Here is a 20,715-nt window from a genome sequence, read left to right as displayed (position 1 = left end):
AATATATATATATATATATATATATATATATATATATATATATATATATATATATATATATATATATATATATATAATATATATATATATATATATATATATATATATATATATATATATATATATAAATATATATATATATATATATATATATATATATATAAATATATATATATATATATATATATATATATATATATATATATATATATATATATAAATATATATATATATATATATATATATATATATATATATAAATATATATATATATATATATATATATAAATATATAAATATATATATATATATATATATATATATAAATATATAAATATATATATATATATATATATATATATATATATATATATAAATATATAAATATATATATATATATATATATATATATAAATATATAAATATATATATATATATATATATATATATATATATAATATATATATATATATATATATGCATGTCATTATATAACTCTGAGTAGCTGCGGCAACATTGCGACGTTTCTCATGTCGTTGCTATTTTGAATTGACTATAGACTAATTATGATATATAATAATACTTGTTATTAAATATATTCATATGAAGTAAACCAACATCCGTACACTCATTCTATTTTCGATGTGTAAATGTAATTGTTTGGAATCGACAAATAAACGATGTCAGATTTGAATAACCAATAATTACCAAAACGTATTGTAGGGACTATTGTTTGCTTTCCTCCAGTTCCTCATCAGCAGGTTTGTTTAATCACGTATAGCTGATGTAAATTTTATATCGTGTTTGTAAATATTTTTCTTTCCGCTTCGCGTGCGATTATCAAATTAGTGAATGTTGGTTGAAACCAGTTGATTTAATTTCATTATCCATTAATTCCAAATATGTTTATATTGGTTATGACGTGCTTTATTATGCCATACTTAATTATTTTAATGTATAACTAACAACATAGATAACAAAGAACTATTTTGTTATTAATGTTTAAAATATACAGTAATTCCGTCAATAATCAGGCTTTACACTGTTGCCATATTATTTATTTTTCCAATGAGCCGAATGAACGAATTCCAATGAATCTAATATTATTTAAAGAATCTGAGTACTACAATTTCTTATTAATATAATGTTATATATTATTCTTTAATAAGCAAATTAGTTATGATAGAATTTTTAAGAACGTGATAATGTTACTAACTTTTTGACCGATCTCATTGTCGCTGATAATAACGTTATAGTTGCTGCCTCTAGCATTCTTCATGATATAGTTCGCACTACAAAGCTAGAAAATTAGTACGGAAAAGATCAAAGTATTGGCAACTGATTGCCAATCTCAAGGAATCCAGTTTAAGGAGAAGAATATGGTATCTACCGCTGACTATAATATACCGAATCGGTCAAAATAGAGTAGCGTTCTGGGACGTGAAGAAGAAATGATGTACTGCAATTAATTTTCAAACACTTATCTTGCCAATCCAACTGTGTGACGCCGAGACTTGGTAAGTATTATAGCCAAATGAGACGTTAAGTCTCTACATATTTACCTTTGAGATCGTATTAGAAATGAAATAATTCCTTTAAGAATGCACAGTTGAGGAACACAATTCCTGAGACACAATTTACACTGATTGAGATATGTCTACCGATTGAAAGGTGAATAAATTCCCTTCAGACTTCTGTGGCTAAACCGACCTTCTCGATAGTGGGCAGAACGAGCACCTCCAAGATCGATACATATCTAAATTATAGAGAGCGGTCTGAAGAGTAGGGGCCTGCATTGCCAGATGCCAGGAAAATTGCCGAGATTATTAAATAATATTATTAGTCAGTCAATACTGCAATGATCTTTTCATTTCACTGATTCTTGATTACTAAAGTAAATAAGACAAAGCTAAAAAACATGTTTTTTAAATTTGTTTAGTAGCCCCTGTGTTGGATAATATTCCAATTATTGGGATAGTTCAATTCCGTTACGATATAGATACACTTTAAGTTTATTATCTGCCTTAGGGGTTTTAGCCACCGAGAAAAATATCGATATGAAATAGTGCACCAAACAAAACGAGACGACAAAGGGTAGAAAGGAGTATATAAAAAGGAGTATATATAAATTAGTAGCACAGAAAATTTATAAAATAATAAGGTTGACATTTTTATTTAAAGCTATATATCCAATCTGGCATAATTGAAAACAGATTGTTGTATAGGGTTGATAATTGATAATATGACATAAGCTGGATATTTAAATCCAAACATAAAATATTAATACAATAATTAAATTTTGATAGCATAAATTTAATTATTTTTGATATCTGAGTTTTTCCGCATTTTTTGCCATATATTTGGCAGAAAAACGCCCTATTATTTAAAATTAAATTTGATAAAAAGTAAAATCCAATATGTATAAAAGTCTTTTTCCATGAAATATATTAAGCTTGCCTTTATTTGGAAAAATGTTCTATCGCAACTTTTATTGTATTTTAATTAATTAGTAATTGTTGTGACAAATATAATGAATACTAGTACTGTATATCTAAACATCTTATAGTTTTGTAAATGGTTTATGGCATACTTAAGGTTCATTGTTTTATATCCTTATAATTTAAAATTTAGTATTATGCATCGTTACCTCCTTTAAAATATTTCGTAGATTAATATGTATCGATATATCGGAGAAAATAATCGATATATCGAAATTTTGAACAAAAAGAAATATTTTCCCAAAATATGTTGATATCCCTTGCAATCCAGTACCAAAAATTACTAAACTTTTAAAATTAAGAAGTTTAAAAAACTATTTAAAAAATATTAAAAAGTTTAAGGTCAAAAAAATATCGTTCAAAACTATTTATATATTTTTTTCAATATATATCGACGTATCGTAAAATATATTCACTCTATAATCTTGGCTAGTAGTTCATAAAATTTATAGCTGTTGAGTCTATAGAAATTATGCTATATCATTTTATAATTTTAGTAAATTTAAGTGTTTTTTGGAAATCGAAAAAAGCTTAATACGATCAAATTTATCATAAATACAATAGCTGGTATCATGTTCTTGCTGCTTTTCTATTTATATTGGATCTTTCGAAAAGCCTGTTTATTACTAAGTTACTTTTCTCTCACATATTATAACCGATAAAGCTATTAAACGATCTAATCCTGCTATATTTTTTTCTTAAATTCTTTTTATTTTCTTTTCAGAATCCGATTATTTATATATCTAAGTAGTTTATTTGTGTTGTCTGTGAGAACATTAACAAAATAATATAATATTAAATAACAAACGCATATCGCTATAATCCACGTATTTTGACTGAAGAAAACTGTTTCATATTCTTTATTCAGTATTGTGTTAATGATTTGATAGGCACAACGAAATTATTTGTTTAAGTGATGATGACAATTATTTCAATTATAAACTCTTGAGTATGGTTGTATCAGCAGCATAATGTGCCATGGCTGATCTAAGATGTCACTGCTTCTGTCTCTTGTAATCAAATATTTTAATCTAAATAGAAGTACGTCTCCATTGTCATGAATATTAAAATATATGTGTATGAGTTATGAAATAGATATCAATAAAACAGTAACTTGTAATCTACCACGCCTGAACTCAATAACTGTTCTGAGAAGATTCAATGATTACTTCTAGGGTTTCGGAAGGAATTAAGCACCACTTTAATTTAAATAAAGCACCAGGCTCCGACCAAGGTAGCAAAATCTGACAACAATCTAAATAAAGTTGAATCATAACGTCCTATTATTGCTATTATAATAATGTAGTAATGTCTAAACTGATTGAGAAGTTGATCGTGAAACGACTCAAACCTATTCTTGAGCAAAAACACTGATTCCAATCTTACCAGTTTGGTTTCAGAAATTCCCATTCAACAATCGACCAAGTGAATAGAATTACAGATGTAATTGAAAAATCTAGAAAATATGTATGCTCTACTGTCTTTCTCTATGTTGCACAAGTTTTTGACAGAGTATGGCATGAAAGACTTGTATATGAAATATGCTATTAACATGTGATTTGACTGATTGATACTTCCATGTTAATCATGAAGGAACATACTCTGATCTCAAACTGATAAGGGCTCGCGTGGCTTAAGAGTGTGGGTTGGGGTCATTGCTTTATCTCCTTTACATCAGTGATCCCTCTGCAACATTATATTGCAACATTAACTGCTACGTTTGCCGATAATAGGGCAATATTAGCAGTAGTACTGCAGATACTGTATAGAGCTGAACCCGAAAACTCCAATATTTTCTTTATTAAGTTCTTATCTGGGCTAAATAATGATAAATCAAATTGAATGAAGTAAAATTTATACACATTGAATTCACAAATAAGAGGATCACGCCTCAACATATTTTTGTTAACGGCATAAAAACTCCAATGCCAACATAACAAAATGCTTTGGCATGACCCTGGTACATAAAAAAGAAACTCAATTAACTCAACATCAAGTTCAGAAAAATGTATTGTTTCCTTGGTTGTCCAAAAACGGGCCTAAGAAACAAATAGAGCGTCAACAATAACTCAGCATCGGACATTGTTATTGCCAAGTAGATTGTGTATGCAGTTCTTTAATACTATTTGGGGATTAAACTGCTGTACAGTAAAATCTATTGAAGTTTTATTTCTATTGAGTTTAAAAGTTTACATCGGAAGTGGGATAAAGAACAATGCCTTCACAGAGAATTATAGTGATTGTTTACAAGTAGTGTTTGGTGTGAAAACTGACGCAAAATAAAATATATGGGAAGAACAAGCATGAAAAGGGAACTTTCCTTAAATTCTAAAAAAATCATGAGGTGAACTATGGTACAGAGGTGGATTTGGGTTCGAATTGGCTGTCCACATAGAGAGCAAGAACCTGTGATACAACAACTGGCTACTAGCGAGCCACAGACAAGGGAACAACGAAACACGGTAACCGCTAATGATCAGCTGGGACCTTGTCCAACAATAGAATAAAAACGCAGATCACTCAGGAAGGTCACTTTCAATTTGCAAATAATTTTTTCCTGATTTAAATTATCTAATTTTGCTGGATCATTATTGTAATAATGTTGAAAAATAAAAGTATATGAGAGATGGCCTGTGTCAAAATGTATTGAGAAATGAAGTACATGCTACCTATGAACTTCTGTTCGAGCTGTACCTTATCAAAATGGATAGGTGACTTAAGTACATAGTACCTCTGAACTTCTGTTCGATCTGTGTTTGATCAAAGAGTAATCAGGATAGTGGCAACCCAGCTCTATAAAGTTTAAATAAATAATTGACTTGTTCAGGCAAATTCTGTCGGGTGTTGTTTCAATTTCGGCGCGAGGACACACCAGGGGCAGGGCTTCAGAGGTTTCAATATAAAGTACTAGTGTATATTGTGAATGCACCTTTGTGTATATGCTTTTGTGGCCTCCCTTGCGACCTAGAAATTGATATGGTTACGGACTGTTATCAGAAGACTCCAGAACTACGTCAGTACGGACGCCTCCAAGTTTCTAAATGTGCATAATATCTCATCTTACAGGGTTTAAAACAATAACTTTTATTTTACTAGAAAACTATTTAATTTTAAAGGAAAAAGAGGCGATCTAAATTGGTTTGACAATCGTAATGTATGTATTAATTAATGTATTATTAGTATACATATATATATATATATATATATATATATATATATATATATATATATATATATATATATACATTCCAATGTCATCAAAATAAATTGCTGTCAGCGCCGATCTGCCTAATAAATGTAACATATTGTTATGCAAATATTTCCCTTTTCCTGTCGGTGTTTTTATTAAATTATCTTTTCCTTTTCGGCGGTTCTGCTTTTGTTTTTACGGTTATGTTTTGGCTGCTCGACTAAGACTTTTTTATATGGCACTTTGGTCCTTAATGTTGGAGAAGGAAGAAAATAAATTGGACGCGCCTCAATTTGAATTTAAATTAATTGTAAATAAGAAATTTATTTTCAAAGTTTGCGTCAGTGGGATGGGGCGGCTATTTTGATTAAGGGGTTTTAGTGAAATTTGATGCTCCAAAGGTATTTTTGAGGTTCGATGATCTCTTGATATATCAGGTCAGTCTTACATTTCCAGTAATTTAATTAATAAGATACTATATATTGCAATATAACGAAATTGATGTTTAATTGTTTTTATTATCGATTGTTAATTAAATTAAAATTTTATTTTTCAGGTTCAGCATTTGCTAGTTGGATGGAATTTGAAATACGTAATTGCTCTATGTAAGTATGCACAATTTTCATCAAATTTATATCACTTGAAAAATAAATGAAGCCATCGATGAGATTAATTTGAAAATGAAAATATGAAATAAGAATTTCACAAAAAATCCACATTTGGAGTTCTAGGTTTTTGAATGATTCCCTTTTGACGCAAGCATTTGCAACACTTTCAAGCTGTTTCTTATTGTATCTATGTTGAGTCTTTATCTAGCAGCTATTTCGCATAAGCATAGTCTTGGAGCTGTCAGAGAACTGACTAGTTACTAACATTCAACACTTACTAATTATTAAGCTGCCACATGTTTTCATCAGCAATTTCTATTGGTGAAAATGTAAAGTATAAAATTAAAAGTAATCGTTAAATTCGTTGTGTTTAACATTTTTCTGCATAAAAACTTTTCCATGTAGTACTGTTTCGTTATTTATTGTATACATACACACACACACACACACACACACACACACACACATATATATATATATATATATATATATATATATATATATTATATGTGTGTAATTAGCGTAATGTGTAATTATTAATATATATATTATATAAGTTTGGGGGGTGAAAACAAATCAGCAATCCGTTTTTTAAAAATTGGTTATAGTTTTGGAAATGTTCAATATTATTGATTATTCCTTATTTCACTATGTATGACTACTACCGATCATTTATTGAATTAAGTATAGATCAGAAGTGGACAGAGATTGAACATAGTCTTTTGTACTGCTTGGGATCCCACATTAATTACTCATCATGCTTTGATCCCAAAATCCCTAGTACTACCTTTCGATTTTCGCAATATTTTGGTGTAATCGTTCTTCTTGCTCGTTGCTTCTTGCAAGTTTTATGGGAAAAAATCAAAATGCTATTGCAGAAAATATCTTTTTAGATTGTAGTTATTATATTTTAAATTTGTAATCCGATAATTTGAGGTTACCGAGAAATTTGTGGATACTTTGAAACGGTGCCCATGCCGCTGATTCATCAGGCGTTAAACATTTTGTAAACTTTGTGTCAGCCATTAGTTTTCGAGTATCAGGTCCGATAAATATTTTTGAATTTTTGCGCATAACAGTTTTGGAAATAACTCAGCTAAGAGCCGGTCCTTCGCCATTGAAAACTTTGACAAAGTCCAAATTTAAATGAAGGGGTAGCAATAGAGCTTCCTGTGAGTGTTCACAGGTAGTACATAGAACACGCTTTGTTGTTCTGGCTCATAATGAGTACGTCTCGGCCACATTTTTTCTCATAATCACGATCAAATGCATGGCTGTAACACAGACACAAAAAATAGCAAAATATCGTGAATAAATCCCAATCAATATACCAATTACCTGTAATGATAATTTACATATAAATCAATTAATCTTTCGAAATTAAGTACAATAAATTTATTTCTCAATCTTTAGATCGCCATAAATTTTCAATTTATGGTCATGGTATTTGATCTTGACCAAATTCGATACATTGTGTCGTAGCATTCCTTAGTTTGTATTGCGCGAAATATCGGAATAAGTTTTTTTTTATTTCCAATGTGGAGTACAGCCGTCTTCAAGGTGTACCCAGAACCAACTACAAATAAACGCCTTTCATTCCAATCATATTGTGTATTCATAACCTCAAATATACCTTTGATATCATTGCATAAACTCATCTAATATTCTTTTTCTTTCGATAAATTCAAATCGCGAATAAAATCACTCTGTTTACTTTCTTGGCGTTTTATTTGCTTGCCGGTGATGAAGACGAAGGCGTTTTTGCACTTGTACTTGAACAAATTGATGTGATGGACTTTTTTATTTATATCGACGATATTTATCGAGCAAACGTAGCAATAGCATGATTTTGTGTTCCCTCCATAACGTTTGCCCAAAAATTAAAAATTTTAGCACTGTAACCAAGTGGCAGCCCGTACAGCTTTGTTCTGCATGTATTACAAAACAATTGCGGTACCCATGAGGGGCCAGTGTTTACTAGAGTAAAACCAAATTATTGCAAATACGCACCTTTGAGTGCATTTATCATGATTTTTTCACATTTACCGGACATATAGCACCCAAATTTGTAACAAAAAAATTTAGACTCTGCAAGGTTTTCTCTGCATTTTCAGACGTTCCTAAGAACAATTACAGCAGAAAAACAAGGCTCACTCTATGCTCAAACAACGTTGTCAGCAGAGAGCTTTTATAAGAAATATATGCAGTGGTGCCACCATTCGCGAATTCGAAAACTAGAACAAATCTTGACACACTGATCAAACATCTGAATTCAGGGCATCAGATAACGTTAAGAATCGTTTTCACCTACTGAGGTCCCGAATTTACAGGAATTTGTAAACTTGTATTGTGGAATGCTAAAATTTGCATTTCAAAGGTCATCAAACACTTTTAGAATCATATGGTGATGCTACTCCATTATATTTGTTTGTATTGGTTTCAATTATTTAAAAGTAATTGTTTTAATATCAGGGACTTTTTCTGAAAATCTGAAATAATCTTCAGACAGACTAACAGTTTGTAACATGACTCGAATGTTTTTAAATGCAATGCAAAAATAAAAAGGGGAAGAAATGGCTACCACACAAGTTTATTGAAAATTCCATTTTGAATGGTTTCACTATCATAACACAATAATGCAATGCTGAAGAAGTGTGAAAATGTATCGGTTATGGTATCACTGTCAAACCAACATCGTTCTTTCGGCTCCGTATCTCCATGTTGACAGAAGGATGACAAACGTTCTGAATCGAGAGATCTATAAAATTTAAGTTTCAGTCTTGCCATCTAAATACAATGTGTATATTTCCGAAAGTTTTAAATTAGCTTCTAAAATTTGCATACATGATAATTAAAAGACAGACAAAGAAGTCGATAGTAAAAGCTGGTACAAAATAAAATAAACCGCAACATTGTATAAAATGATTCTAATCCAAATTTTACGTTTATTGTTCAACATTTACACTTTTTTTTAGTACTGTGGAATAGTAGGCAAAATTTTATTTGCTCGTAAAACTCCGGAATATTAACCCACAACAATAAAGCTAAGAAGCTCCCGTTTCCTTAACGTTTTTGAATTCCGTCAACTAAGTCTAAGTTTTTTTTTCCTTGGCTTTCTTTCGTGTCACCAGATTCCCTTTTATTGCGAGAACAAAAACTTTTTCGTTCATATTTTTTGTAGTTGTGTTCTTCCGTGGTCTTGTAAGTTGTTTTTCGTTGTATATATTTCGGCACAAGTGTGTTTGAGAGGCTTTAAATTGGTCTAACCATAGCGTTCTTCAACTCTGGTGCGGATATATAAGTCGGAAAAGGCTCATGTAATATTATTGCCCTGATTGTAAAATTATTTAATGATGTTTGGAAAACAGTTCAGCAAATTTTAGGTGATAAATTGGTATTGGTAAATTATGCTGAGGCACATTACCTATACAAAAAAAATGTTGGTCTCTGTCAACCGAATATCTTATTGGGTAATACTATTTTAATCAGTATTTTGGAGCTTTAGTGCTATTAACAACGATTCATCATTTAATAAGCCAAACTAAACAAAATGGTGACAAAATAGGTGTCCCGAATATACGCAAGATTTAAATAAAATAAAGAATCCATTTATTTTTTAATTGTATGGTTACTCTGTCATAAAAAGCGTAGATTAGGGATATTTATTATTTATTTTATTATTATTTATATAATTTACTATTCGTGAAATGGCATATAGAGCGCTTTTTCGAAGGAATTTTGTATGATGGATGCTTTTGGTTCGGTGATTCTCTTGCCTACAAGAGTTATTATAGATTTGTTGGAACACACCTTCGACTTCAAATAACTGCCTAAAATCGAATTAAGAGGTATTAAATCACCTTGCCTAGTGATCACATTTTGATCACACTAAACAGTCATAAAATATATCAGAGGGTCATATAACACAGTTTTTATCCCCGAAAAAACAGGTCAATTGAAAAGTCCCCGGCCTGCCATAGTAAAACACATTTTTTGGTAAAATTAGTGTTTTTATTCAACATAATTCCCTTCAAGGGTGATACATTGATTATAGCGACCCTCCAGCCTTTCGATACCATTTTTGTAGTACGATTTGTCATTTGCTTCAAAATAGGCCGCATTTCCACATCATCCCTCCATTCGACGAACATTTCCTTCCAGCGAGCATTCTTTTGAGATCTGATAACAAAAAATAGTCGCTGGGGGCCATATCTTGAGAATATAGTGAATGAGGAAGCAATTCGAAGCCCAGTTCATGGATTTTTGCCATCGTTTTCACTGACTTGTGACACGGTGCATTGTCTTGGTGAAGCAGCACTTTTTCTTCAAATGCGGCAGTTTTTCGGCGATTTCGTCTTTCAAACGGTCAAATAATGCTATGTAATAGTCGCTGTTGATGGTCCTTGGTTCCTCAAGGTAGTTAATGAAAATTATTCCATGCGCATCCCAAAATTCAGACGCCATACGCCAACCAACTGCTGCGATCTCCCATGCTTTGAAGCGGGCTCATCGTGTGCAGTCCACCCGAATGACTGTCGATTGGACTTTGGAGTGAGATAATACCGGAGCCATATTTCATCCATTGTCACATATCGACGCAAAAACTCGGCTTTATTACGCTTGATCATCCACAAATACTACTCCGAATCCTCAATTCTTCGTTGTTTTTGGTCAAAAGATAGCTCGCGCGGCACCGACTTTACACAGGGCTTTCTCATACCCAAATATTCGTAAATAATATAATGTACACGTTCAGTTGATACTTTAGAGTGTGTGCTATTTCATTCAATATTAATTTACGGTCAATCAAAATCATTTTGTGGTTTTTAAATGTTTTCGTCGGTAACAACCTCTTTTGGGCGTCCACTGCGTTCACCGTCTTCACCACGTCTAAACTTAGCATACCAATCCCTGATGATTGATTTTCCTGTGGTAGTATCTGGAAAGTCGACATCAAGCCAAGTTTTTGCTTCAACTGTATTTTTTCCCTTCAAAAAGCAATATTTTATCAACACGCGAAATTCCTTTTTATCAATTTTTTTCGCAGTAACAAAAGTTACTTCACTAAAAATGCTATAATTCACAAACTAATAGTCCGACAGCTGTCAAATTTATACACGCATCTTTTGAGGGTTGGGGTTAACTAAAAAACATATGGATTTAATAGTAGTAGCGCCATCTGTGTGTCAGACCGGGGACTTTTCAATTGGACTGTTATAATTCAGAGAGGGGAAACTCCGTTGTCATAGCGTCATATTGAGCATATTTCAAATAAGTAAAGTTTACTGATGATGCTTCTAGTGGTAAACACACTTTAACTATAGAATGATAATACAGATATATTTTAAGGAGTGTACTAGTAATAGGGCTTGCCGGGAATATATAGTTTTTCACTTCAGATGATTGAGAACATAAAGAGTAAACCGGAGAAGTAAAAGTTTCAAAACATTGAATTGGAGCTGCTAGATTTAGATTGTCGTAAATTCATTAAGAACCTACACATTCATTAGAAGTTACTTAAAAAGTCGTTTCCTATTGATTAAAAGCTTCTATAATTGATTTGAGAAAATGACACTAACGTGAAAATATCATAAGGATACTCTGGTCAGTAATATACTACGAGCCGTTAAAGCTGGGTTCAAGGATTATAGGAATACACCCGACATATTCTCCAGGTATTGCTCCCTCGGAATATCATCTATTCTAGTCAATAACACACGGCCAGGCTGAGCAGGACAGCAGTTACATTTTTTTTTGTGAATAGTGGTGATTATCATTTCAGCACTCAATAGCTTTTTGTAATCTACTGAAAATATCTGATAGGGAATTACATTATAAGAAGTCTAAGCGGCTAAATCCGTAACACTGAAACATATGATGAGGAAATTCCACACATTTGTCAATTGGTCAAATTTTGATTACCCAGCTATGCAACAAAAAGCTGTTTAAGTATTTCCAACCAATATCTATGTATTTTGAGAATACGAAAATAATATGGAAAAAAACTGTGGATCGGTTTCTAAACGACGTCAGGATCTGTTTTATTACACCAATATTGAAGGTTTGATAGAAACATTAGGATTCAATATTATAAGGCACAATGGCGTCTTTTTATAGATTCATAAAGGCCCGAACTATAATCAAAATGTCAAAAGACTGCTAAAGGCATTTCAAGCTTTGATCGCCTACTAATTCTAAAAGTACATTTCCTTTAGTCGTACCTCAACTACTTTTCGGAAAATTTGGAAAGTGAATGATTCATCAGGACATTAAAGAGATGGAGAAGAGATACCAAGAAATATGTAGCATCCTAATTATATCAAACTGCTGTTGAACGCTTTAAGCAGTTTTGGGAACTACCGACTAGAAATAGTAGAAACAGTCCAACTAGTCGATAGTAAAAAAACTAGCGACTGAAAATAGTAACTACTATTTTTTTATTCTTGTTATTCTATTATAGTTTGTTTATTTTTATCCTTGTTTTATTGTAATATTAAGTTTTATATTAGAGAATTATTATTAAGAGAATTAATATGCATGCAAGCCCTTAAGATAATTAAAATACATAAGGATTACTCTCAGCGTTGGAAACTATCGACTGAAAATAGTAGGAACAGTCGATAATCGCAAACCAGTCGAACTAATCGATAGTAAAAAAAAACTAGCGACTGAAAATAGTAATTACTATTTTTTTATTCTTATGATTCTATTCTAGTTTGTCATTTTTATCATTCTTTTATTGCAATATTAAGTTTTTCTATGTATTTTGATGAACTTGACTGAAAATGGTAGAAACAGTCGAACTAAAACTAGTGACTGAAAATAGTAATTACTACTTCAGTCAAATGCAAATGCATTATTGTTTTATTATTAAATTATACTTGTTATATTCAGAGATAATGGACGAAGATGTACAAATTCCCTTCGGTACTAATTTTGAGAGAGGAAAGGACGCAGATAATTGTTTAATGATCTGTGCTCTACGTCAGTTAATTTCAAATAATTGTAAATTGACAAGGGGTGTTGCATTGATAGAGTGAAAAAAGGAATAGAATAATAATCCCTAATATACTTAATCGTATTTTAATATTCAGAAAGTAACAATGATATAATATAATATACTTTTTTTTTCAAACATAAGTGAGTCGGAGATGTACATGTTTCTTTTCGACTTACTTTGGGAAAGAAAAGGAAAGAGATAATTGCTGTAATTTATTACCATCGAAATAATAATTTAATTTGAATCATGGAATGGTGTAATGACCGCTGAATATTGGTATCTTATTTTTTAAATTAATCTTTATCAACTATTTAAACATCGCTCTCTTTTTAAATGCAATAACAATTTTATTTACTGCTAAGAAGAAATATTTTATTATCAGGAATTTTATTATTCGTTGAAAATTTAATGAAAGATATTTTAGCATTTAAAAGGCTTGAACAAACATCGAGAGACTTAGAAAATCGAAGAAGTCAATAAAAAACTCAATAGTTGCCAAGACAATATAAATGCAGTCAAAATTATGTTTCTATTTACCGACCGAAATGTTGTTATTTTTATCTTGTTACATTATTAATCTTGAAAAGCAGAGTTCCAAAATGCTGCTATATTAATGTACAATATATTGTTATTTACAATCATACTACAAACAAAACATAAAACCATATATATTACATAAATATCTATGTAAGTATAAATTCGGCACATTATTCTCAAGGTCCTGTCTAGGGCGGCAAAGCCAGAATGTCAAAAATCAGTTGAATAACACTAATTGGTCCGGAAATAGTAACTGAAACTACACGACTAAAATAGTCGATAGCAAAAAGTAGTGAAATCAGTCGAACCAAAAATAGTAACTGAAAATACATGACTGAAACAGTTGATTAGTAGCAAAATCAGTCGGACCGAAGATAGCAACTGAAATAGCCGATAGTAAAAAGCAGTCATTTACTAAACAGTCGATAGTTGTTTTCAGTCGATAGTTTCCATCGCTACTTCAAGGAGACCTTCCAGATTCTTCTCACAAGTATCATCCGATAATAAAAAGGAAATAATTTTAGGACTTCGCATACTCAAAACACAAAGATTACGTCACAAAACCTAAATACCTCTTAGAATGTTTTTGCATACCTATTATCACTTGATATTGGAGTGGAAGGCTTCCATTATGATAGTACTTGCAATATTTGACACAGCACTTGCATTATCATAAGCAGCAAATTGATACTGAAATAAAACATTTTAAATTACATTTAAAAGGTCAATTGAAAAGTCCACGGCCTGACACATAGATGGCGCTACTAGAATAAAATCCATTTTTTTTTAGTTATCCCTAACCCTCGAAAGATGCGTGTATAAATTTGACAGCTGTCGGATCATTAGTTTGTGAATTATATCATTTTGAGTGAAGCAATTTTTGTTATTGTGAAAAAAATGGATAAAAGGAATTTCGCTTGTTAATAAAATATTGCTTTTTGAAGGGAAAAAACACAGTTGAAGCAAAAACTTGGCCTAATGCCGAGTTTTCGAACACCGCCCCAGGAGAATCAATCATTTCACTCCGAAGGCTCCATCATTTCACTCCGAAGTCCAATCGACAGTCATCCGAGTGGACTGCACACTATGAACCCGCTCCGAAGTGTGGGAAAACACAACAGTCGGCTGGCAAGGTTTTGGCGTCTGTATTTTGGGATACGCATGGAATGATTTTCATTGACTACCTTGAAATAGGAAGGACCATCAACAGCGACTATTACATAGCGTTATATGATCGTTTTGAAGAAAAAGAAATTGCTGCTTCACCAAGACAGACACGGTGCATCACAAGTAAACGATGGCAAAAATCCATAAATTGGGTTTCGAATTGCTTCCTCATCTACCGTATTCTCCAGATCTGGAACCTAGGATTATTTCCTGTTCTTATATCTCAAAAGAATGCTCGCTGGGAAAAAATTTTCGTCGAATGATGAGGTGATCGACGAAACTGAGGCCTATTTTGAAGCAAAGGACAAATCGTACTACAAAAATGATATCGAAAAGTTGGAGGGTCGCTGTAATCAGTGTATCACCCTTGAAGGGAATTATGTTGAATAAAAAAAAACCTAATTTTGCCAAAAAAATGTGTTTTACGATGGTAAGCCGAGGACTTTTCAAGTGAACTCTTATTTCTATGTTTGCGGTCTCACTTGCTGTCTTTTTTTGACTAAATCTGAAATAATGAACATTTTTGCCTATCCAGCTCTAATATTATAAAAAATTGTATATAGCGCTATATCAACTTCTATTAAAGAAATATTGATTTTCTAGTTATGAACAGCTTCCTGGTTACACACAACATTAAAATAAGAACTCCGTCTTATTCAAAACGTCTTTTAAAATTAAAAACCATTTTTAATATTACAGAAAACATATATAGTCGACTCTAATATCCATATTATCTTGTATTGTCGTTTTTAAATTTCAGTTAAAATATTTATTCAACGCAGATGGAATTTTTATAGGTCCTCCCGCAAATATTCCTAGATGAAAAGTTCACGTTCGAAATTTATGGAATTTCGAGTTCCTCCCGAACATTTTTTGCATTACGATATGTAGATTTCCGGTTTGCATAATGTATTTCCGTACAATACACGGAATTATAAAAACCTCTACCTGAGTTTATATGATGAAATACGCATATATGTAATGTGTATAAATTCGCTATCGTGTTTAGGGATTACATTTAAATAATTGTATTTAGAATTTTTGATTTTTTTAAAGATATATCTTGAATTAAACAACTTATAACAACAATATATATCGGTAATATAATACATATATTGAAATTAATTAAGGGAACTTATATAATCATTTAAAAAGTTTATTTATATCTGTAAGTATAAAAGGAAAAGTAGATCTACATAAATGTAATTTACTTCTTATTTATTATTTATTTATTAATGACCCATTAATCTCTTGCGTAATTTAGGGTCTCAGTTTTACAAAATAATTTAACATTCAAATAAAAATATAAATGATAAAATTCAAAATATGGAATATAAAATTTAAAATTAAATATTATGTATACATATAAAAATATATATGGTATATCATAATATAGGGTAATATATCATAAATAACATATATATCCCACTATTTAATGTTATATTGTTCTTAGAAATGGTGAAAGATGTCTGAATAACAAAGATAATCACTGGACACAACACCGAAATATATATTAGAACTATAGGCACTTTCAACTACTTAAATCATGCTTCACAGACAGACATTTTATTGCGAAACAGGGTGACAATGCAATGACCTTCAAGAAATATATTCAAGTATTCCGTAGGACAGTGTTCTTGGCCCAATTTTATATCTGTTTTATACAGCTGAATTGTGGTTGAAAATAACGGGTATCAGAGCAAATGGAACAAAATCTACCTATGTGATATTCACCCTTTATAGAAGAACTTGGCCGTCAGAAAAAATAAATAATTAACTCCCGCAAGCAGGTGACGTTAAATATCTGGGAATACATTTTGACATCCACGTTTAACATGAAAAAAACATATAGTGACCAAACACAAACAGTTTGGGCTTTTACTAAATCAAATGTATTGGCTGATGGGACGTAAATCTAAATTATCCTTAGATAACAAGGTTTTGTTGTATCAGTCAATACTTAGGCCCATTTGGATCTATGGTATTGAACTGTAGGGTACTACTGGCAAATCTGACATATAGTGTATTCAAAAGAGTAGCGACACACGTGACCTGTCAAAAGGTCGCATTGTTGCCGCAGCAACTCTGAGTTTTAATACATATTGGCAAATCTAAATAAAAGAACCAAACAAAAATTTTATGTATTATAATTTATTTTAACATTATAATACATCTAATGCATATATTATCGAAGAACTTAAAACTACAATTAATTATACAGCCACATAATTTATAGGTTAGAGTTGTTTTATTATATATACATTGAACTTTTTTCCACACTAGTATAGGTATAGTTCTAGGCGCTTTTTTATGTAGTGGTAGCCTCCCTAAGGCCTAATTCACGTAATTAAAAATTGTATATCTAAGTAGCGTATTTTACTTTCATTAGAGAGCATATTTAGACTTTACGCTTATACGCTTAGTTCTTGTTTCCTTTGATGCAATGTTTCCTTGTAAAGTCATTATGATATTACTATGTTTCTCCTTAGTGTGTTCTGCTACTACCTGTATACATATTTATTGACAAAACCACCTTAAAATCACTGCATTCTCCTTAATGCATTTGCCATATCTGCAAAACCGTTAGAATTATTTCTCTGCTCATACATTTTAATCAAATGTTCATGTATATTCAGAACAGTAACACACATGCTCATAAAGTTTTCACACTCTGCAATATACTTTCCTACAATCTAAGTGTATTAATTGTACACAGACCTTTAGTTGTTTCCTCTTTCATCACCCTTTTTTTTGGTAATTTGTCAGGTGTTTGTCAGCATTGTATCATAAACCAATATTCATAAAGTGTTATTGAATCACTGTCACTTTCAGATACACCAACTAAATCAATAACCAAGCTGTTTATTTTTAATCTATCAAATACTTGCTAAAGATTCTACCATTTGTCAATCGAGCTTACACAAACCGAATGTGTTATTTTCGACAATGACTCTTTCCTCCTCGACCTGAATATCTATTATAATAATCCTTTGCAATACCCCATATCAACTCAGTTGGATTAAAAATGCAGTGAGTGATGGAGGAAGACGTAATACTTTGTGGCCATAACATTTAGTAATCTGATCTACTATGTATCTTTTCTCAGGTTTATTTCTAAAAAAGAAAATTACATAAAATCCAATTAAATATTTTATTTATATCTATCGAGTACCAATTTGAAATAGTTTATTCTTTAACATGGTTTCTTCGAAGCTTATTTAAAACCTTATTTAAAGTATTTTAAGCCATTCCTTAATTGCAGGCTTTGTTGATGTTTGTTTGTTCTGGTTCATTTCTCCATAGTAGTCACCCTTGAATTTGAGAAACACTTGAGAAACACTAATTATGCACCAGGAATAAAACCATTCCTGTTTCCAGCATGAAGAACTATATGTCTGCAATGAATTATTAATAAATGTTATGACTAACAAAACCTATCGATAGTTACCACACGTTTACCTTTTTTCATCAACTTTTGTTGTCTTTACACTATATTTATTATCAGCTTGCCATGAGCAACCCAATGTACTATTCTGAAATATTCATAGCTCTTTTAAATATGTAAGTTGATATAATAATTCTTCCTTGATTTTGTTATATGTTTTTAAAAATTGTATTGTCGGTTATCTTACTTAAACCTTGTATCACTTAAACCTTGTATTACCCAACAATGTATGAACGGATGTTCTACATCCCTCAAATAGCTTTATATCTTTTGGCTATTTATGGATACTTTCCAGAATAACAATTTTCTCTGATGTAATTGTTTTAAATTATGTTTCGATTGAAAAAACTACTTACCGGTTTTATACATTTGGTAAATTTGATCTCTGAAACATCGAGCGGATTCTGACTCGTCACCTGTTCCGCATAAATACGGTTTCTTTTTGGTTAATTTTAGGTTATATTGTTTTTTATTTTTTGAGATATTTTAGTGACCGTGTCCGTACTAGTATTAAGTGCAGCTGCAATGCGCAAAAAATATTTTCAATAAAAACCGCGGCTATTTCAAATTTATTAAAACAAAGCATTAAAAAAACGTTTGCCGGTTTATATCCCGTAATTATAATATATTGAAAAATTTTGCAGACGTTTGACAAACGGACAACTCTTGAAAGCTCTTTCGGTTAAATGTTCAAACTTCTCTAACAGCATTCTATCTCTTTTTAAATAAAATAAAAGGAGCGGGAAAAAAATTAAAATAAAATAAAAATATTGTCTGACTGTAAAATAAATTTACAACTTTTGACAGACACATATTGGTCACCTGTGTTATTAACTGTTTTGAATTGACTATAGATATCCTCCAGAATAAAGTGTTGGGAATCATCGTCGATGCCCCTTATTACATGTCCACCAAACTGATTCAGTGCAATATGCCCTCAGAACCCACAACGAGTGTGATTCGAAGTGTTAGTGCGAAGTACTCTGAAAGACTATTAGTGCACCCCAATGCACTCGTCAAACAGTTAAACGTGTGCGATGACAGTGAAGTGCGTAAGTTCAAACGTATACTACCAGAGGAACTGATTGACAAATACATAAAGTGAGATATATTCATCTCTAAAATAAGTTAGAATAGTCTTTAGAATAAGTTAGGATAGATTTAAGAATATTATCTAGAACAAGATTTAGATAAGTTCGTACAACAGATCACTTACTGGGGCGATCTACTACATGTCAGGATAGTTATATTATGTAACTGAAATCATATTATAATACTTATTACCCACGGGCAGATTGTTGAAGCTCTACGAGATTAATAAAAAAGTACTAGAACTATTCATTAACAATACACAACAATACATACTATAATGAATACATCAACAATTTACAACTTAAAACTGCATTTTTAAAGAAAGGTCTTATATGCGTCGGTAGGCATCTGAAGTAATAATTTATCATATGTAGAGCTCTACTTTATAGCCACGAATGTTGTACTATAGTTTTTTTTTAGTCTATGTGAATAGTTTTTTTGGACTGACGAATACATCTTGCACTTGGGATTGTTACTTTTCATCGCTAGATCCAAAATACTTATGAGAAGCCTCTTCTTTTTTGCCTGACAAGTAATGAACCGTTCTAGCATCGATCTTCAACAAATGCCATTTTCACTCAATTCCTGTTGCAGCCATGTCCCCTCCTTTCGGAACTTGCGTATCTCTTGTAAATATTTGGAAACAGGTGATTCATGAAGATTATTTGGGTGATTCAGCTGTATTTTCGTTCAATAAGTTTCGCATTTAATTTTTTTCGATCCTTTTTTGGTCCTTCCGACCATTTTTTTGATATGGAGATCACAATTACCACATCTAAATCAACGAATCCAAAATCGGTAATTGGGATATGATGGAGAGCATGATCAATAAGTTTTTAATGGTGTTTTTTAGGCTTCGCAGCAGGTTTAACGAAAAATAATAAATGTCAAAAACGCAGTTTTGACCATTCCATGATTAGCGTCTGTATATACTGAATAGCTCAATAACACTGAATGAATGAAATTATTATTTTACGTTAGATTGTTTAACAATTGTTTACATTTATATTTAGCGTTTTCACCACTCTATATCACCGATAAAATCATATGCAAGCAGCTAACAGTAGTAGGAAAAAAAGCAAATTAGAAGGAAACACAAAAATGGGACTCAAAATATAATAAATAAAGTGATACAATTATACTAGAACACTATAAATCCGAAAAAAATATTATTCAAG

At 31.2% G+C, this 20,715-nt stretch overlaps 1 protein-coding gene across 1 annotated transcript in view; it reads left to right on the top strand.

Annotated features, from left to right (window-relative positions):
- LOC143192947 (neuroligin-4, Y-linked) overlaps positions 1-20,715 on the top strand; it is an 808,161-nt gene that overhangs the window by 359,613 nt on the left and 427,833 nt on the right. Inside the window, exon 2 of the mRNA XM_076398803.1 lies at positions 6,245-6,293. The gene's annotated coding sequence lies outside the window, so the exon portion shown is untranslated. The remainder of the gene's footprint in view (positions 1-6,244; positions 6,294-20,715) is intronic.

The sequence above is a fragment of the Rhynchophorus ferrugineus genome, unplaced genomic scaffold, assembly GCF_030347505.1.
Source record: "Rhynchophorus ferrugineus isolate W39M unplaced genomic scaffold, kcgeb_rfMv2 rfM3, whole genome shotgun sequence".
Classification (NCBI taxonomy): Eukaryota; Metazoa; Arthropoda; class Insecta; order Coleoptera; family Curculionidae; genus Rhynchophorus; species Rhynchophorus ferrugineus.
The sequence above is the reverse complement of the archived record's forward strand: the minus strand, read 5'-3'. Positions and strand labels throughout refer to the sequence as shown.